The sequence below is a fragment of the Vanacampus margaritifer genome, chromosome 4, assembly GCF_051991255.1.
Source record: "Vanacampus margaritifer isolate UIUO_Vmar chromosome 4, RoL_Vmar_1.0, whole genome shotgun sequence".
NCBI classification, from domain to species: domain Eukaryota; kingdom Metazoa; phylum Chordata; class Actinopteri; order Syngnathiformes; family Syngnathidae; genus Vanacampus; species Vanacampus margaritifer.
In genome coordinates this window covers 12518351-12523617 of record NC_135435.1, presented here as the reverse complement: position 1 = coordinate 12523617, position 5267 = coordinate 12518351, and positions in this window count along the sequence as shown.

The following is a 5267-nucleotide window of genomic DNA, read 5'->3' as shown; positions in this document are numbered from 1 at the left end:
GTATATATATATATATATATATATATATATATATATATATATATATATATATATATATATATATTTGTTTTTAATTAAAGAATTATAACTGTAATTCAACAAAAGATGCCACTGACAAATCTAATATTGGGGTCTAAAGAACTGAGCGATAAAAGAAAAAGGGGGTCTTCAAAGCAGCACATACCGCCCACTTCTTCTTATTGATTTTTGTCTTTACTTTTATTTTTATTTATTGTTTTTTACAACTCGCCCCAAAAAAAAAACACCCCCCAGCCCTATACTAAGAGCCTACGAGCTATATATGCTAATCTGTACGTATAGTTTATATAGTAGTCTGCTCGCGAGACGAGAGGAGCCGCCCTGTCGCTTGCACGCATGTATGGTCTATCGGCTATATGTAGGTAATATATTCAAATCACTGCTGCCGACAGACAGCGGAGCAGTGCCGACATATTGCTTATGTCCAGGAAATCTGGCCCTGGTTGAGGACTAGCAGGCGTGAGAACCCCAAAGACTCACCTGAAAGATGATGCGAGTCTATTGGGTTCTCGTGCCTGCCAGTCTGAAACCAGGGCCGCATTTCCTGTGTATTGCCTAAGCAATGTGTCCAAGGAAATGCTCCCACACAGTCAGACAAGCAGAGCGCTTACGTGTAAATACGGCAAATCTTAATGTATGAATGGGGCAGCGGGTAACGACTCTCGTGTAGCCCAATATAGCGGAGTAAGAGTAGCGTTCCTTCTTCACACATCTACTCAAGTAAAAGTAAAAAGTATTGTGTGGTAAAATTACTCTTAGAAATTAGAGGGAAAAAATTCAAAAAGCTACTCAAGTAAATGTAACTTGTTACTACCCACCTCTTCCTGGAGGCAATTTGCGGTCTGTCGTCCTTTTTTTTTTTAGTGGCCATATAGCAGTAGTAGCAGAAAGAGGGAGGGGCAACATGAAAATTGGGGGAATGCGACACCACTAACAATGAACTACAATTACTACCACATGGTTTTCTATATATGTAAGGACACAAAGTCCTTAACTTCAGTGAGTGATGGCTACAAGTAATTCGACTTGACAATCTTTGGGGATATGAGCCGTCGTTGGGTTGATGTTTTTTCATTCTTTCTTTCTTGAACTTTTCAGCAAAAATTCTTCTGCGAAGAATGAATATGACTGCAGTTTATGTATGGCTGCATTGTACTGCCCGCAGGCAGCCAAGGCTCACACACTAGAGTAGAAATTTCCATTGGTTTGATTTATTTTTTTACACATTTTATTTCATGTCTTCACTGTATGGTTTTAATGGTAAAATATTATAGTTTGGTGTTTTTTGTATTAGTACGAGGAGGCTGATACAGATTAATACCATATCCATTCATTTCAAAGGGGAGAGATGATTATAGTTAACAACCGTGGTCATGGAACCAACCAATTAAATTCAATACCTCAATGCTGTATTTATAGCTAAAATGACAACGGAATTTCTCTTCATAAGATTCTGGTGTATAGAGATCTATTACAAAAGCAAAAATGGTTTCATCCACTTTGTTTCCTCCACACACGCGTCAAGGTCCAATTTGTGAACATATCAGAGCAGAACAGGAAGTTGTGACATAGCAGTTTTTCCATGTAACAGTCATTTACAAAAAAAAAAACACATATACAGTAATTGCTATATGGATTGGTTTTAGTCTGTTTGATAAATTTTAAAAAGAAGAATTTCAAAGTGGCCATAAAATCCTTTTGGTTTGGAAAATATTTGGACACCCCTGCACGGTTTCAAAATTTTGGACTTTGTAGTGCTGACTACACAGAATTATTTTAAAGAAATGAATCATCAGAAATAAGTTATAGATCAACTTTTTGGTCTATGGTTTTGGTTTCAGAGGTGGAAGTTTGTTCTTGACCTCAACATTGTTTTCTCTGATACGATCTATTTTCTCTATTTTATTTGATCAAACATTTACTTTACATTAAAGCAGTAAGTTTTTATAATCATTAGCCTAAGTGTAATTAGTATCCAATATCTGTGCAGAGGCATGTTTTTGTATGAGTCTTTTTTGCCTTAGCATGAACAGCACCAGGCCGTTATTTAATTACATGAATTACTTTTAAGCACACAACCTCAGACAAACACTGTAGCTTTTGCTGTTTCAACATTTTTACACTGACAGCCAACACACCATTATGATGTTCGCTTACCAATGCAATAACATTTCTGACTGGTTGCGTCTTAGAATGTAATGAGTCATACAATAAAGGTACTGGAGTGCCCCAGTCATGTGTGTGACAAGTGAGGGGGAAGGGTCCGAATGTCAGGGGGAGGGGGTTGTTTGAAATAACTCACTAACACTGACAAATATTGAATCCACCATTTTTGCTGAGTATCTTGCACTCATGCTGCAATTGCAGAAAATGTGTTACTTGTCTCTGTTTCATGATCTCAACAGTGTCACTTTGAGTTTGACCTTCATTGTTTAATCTTTTGACAGTTACACACACACACGATGACTGGAACCTTGCAAGTATTGACATTGAAATAAAGGCAAGGCGATTTACTGCCATTGCTGTACAAAAAGTGTTCCAGACACAGAAGGAGGTTTGTTCAATTATGCCAAAAGTTTCTTACTCTTTTATTGTATAATAAAGTGTATCAAGCCTGTAAATAATCTCATTCAACCAGGTTTTTGGATCCTCAGGCCATTAAATTGATTGCAACTGGACTGATCTGGCTGTCTTAGAAGACATGCAGACTTTATCAGTGTGTGCAGTAGAGCTATATTTTCTAACCCTTTGTGCATGAACTCAGAAGCCTGCTCGGATGTCTTCTATGACAACCAGATAGTCCAGTTGTGATCGATCCAGTGCTCTGAGAAAAACCTATCCAGTGCACTTTTTTGTCTAAAGCGACAGCATTACTGATGCTGTCAGAGTAATTACTGATTTGCTGTTAGCTGTTTTGTTTTTTAGGCCTCCCAAAGGCTTTCGAACCAAATCGGATGTCTGCTGTAGTCTCATTCCACACTGTTGCTTTCCAGTTCATACTTGAAACCATCTGGCTTTAATGTGAAACTCAGGTTTTAGTATGTTCTTAGAGTATGTTTTACAGTAGCTTTTGTGTTCGCACTACTTCATAGAGGAGCTACAATATAACCAACTACAGTATGTATATTTGAAATGCCTTGTCATTTAGTGCCCTGCAGCATCTTGTGTGTACATATAAACTTTTTACTCTCGGCTCAAAATTGTTTGTTATGTATATTTGCTATGCAGCCACACAATTAAACATTTTCACTTGACATGATTTTACTGTTTTACAGTGGTGGCAAATGATGACTATTGTTTAAATGATGCTGCTCTGCTCACTTCAACAGTTCCTTGGGACCAAGATTGGGCATAAAAACTGAATCCCACACCCCCCCCTTCCCCCCCAAATACAAATCTGGTTATAGGTGAACAGCCAATGTGCAAGGGTTCACTGTACATGTAAAGTAACAACTTGGTGGTCATAAGTATATTAAATTGTATATATGATTAGGTTTATACATTTCCTTTTGTTGAAATACATTACCTTATCATTTTATCAACATGAAACACATAAGGGGTAGAACTAGACATCTTTTTAACTTCCTCCTACCCCTTTTGAACATATAAATTATTTTCTTTCTTCCTAATCTTTTCTTTTTTACAATTTGTATTTTAGACTTGTAATGTGTTTTCTTTATGATTATATATTCAATAAAACCATAACCCCCCCCCCAAATTGTGGGGGGTTTTCCAGGTGTTTTCCAGTCATTTGTTGTCTGGAATTAAAATATTAATAATAAATCTCAATTTTCATCACGATTTGACTAAAAACACATTCATTGAGTACATTATGATTCTGAATTATCCTCATTAATTCTCTTTTTTACCCCTTAGGGGTCACAGTACACCCCCCCCCCCCCCCCCCACACACACACACACATATTGTTGTCAACTACATGTATAGTTATTGAATAATTAATTCTTACACTGAAACATCAAAGCACACTGCTGTGCGCGGCAAGGGTGGGGTTTGGATGTGACAGTGGTCTTAAGCACACTCTTTAAAATTCGAATGGAAACACCTCTAAAACAACATTAATCAAATGCAAAAAGGGTGTACTATTTGTTTAGCAGCCACTGTTAGGTATACATTTGTTAGTATAGCTTACACAACATTTCTGTTGTTAAAGCGGATTAGATATTTTGGTCCACAATATTGACCTTGTGGGAACATTTTCAGCTGTACAGCCACAATGCAATTCTCTCAAGTATGGTCTGACCATTGTGACCTGCATGAACAACCCACATTTAAATATTTGTTCAATAAGACATTAAGTTATTTCCCACAGTCTATTCTTCTATTTAAAAAGTTTAGCGTTTCTCTTGCATGGCTAGACTACCTCCAATACATGTACGTCCATGTGGACGTTACTGTTATTGTCCAATCAGATTTCAGATTTTGTGTTGCTATATATAACTAATCTGCCGATTGTCTTCCGAATCGATCGTGCTGGGGCCATCAAATTCAACAATTTGCGGGCCTCTGGTTGGTCATAGTAAGTCAAGTAGGATTAGCTAAACACATCTGTAGAGCAACCTATAAGCGTAGCGCTCCAGATATTGCACGGTAGCAGCTGTTATATTACGTTTTTTTCTATAAATCAAGAGCTTTAAAAGTGCAGCATGATGGCGGTGAAAAGTCCAAACTGAAGGCCGAGGTACCAAACGCACGCCCGGCTAAAGGCTGTTCAATTTAATTGAGGTAAGTGTAGTTTCAAATTGACTTCACAAAGTAATTTGGTGACTGAATCATGGCCTCATTTATATCTGGTCTGGGTGTGCCTCCAACGCCAAAGAAGCTAACTAACTGTCTGAGCGGTTCTGCTAGACATGGCGCCGGTGAAAACCTCATGGCTTTTATTTCTTGCCTCGAGATATCATTAAAACCAAACCCCAGTTCGCAGTTGACTTTACACCTCTCCGTTTACGTCATTTTTTGGATGACGAACGAAAACTACAGTAAAGTATTAGTACCCCGTTACTCGTCACCACTGGCCAGTATTTTTGTGTACCGCTGTGACAGAAGCCACACTAGCCTATGTGTAGCTGCCATCTAGTGTTGATATTATTTAGGTGCACGTTTGATGAAGGGTTTTAATACCGTTATAAGTCGTGTTACAATTTAACTGTTTGGAAGTAATAAAGCTCAACTTGATAACTGTTACCCGGGTAGCTTTTTCAGGTGT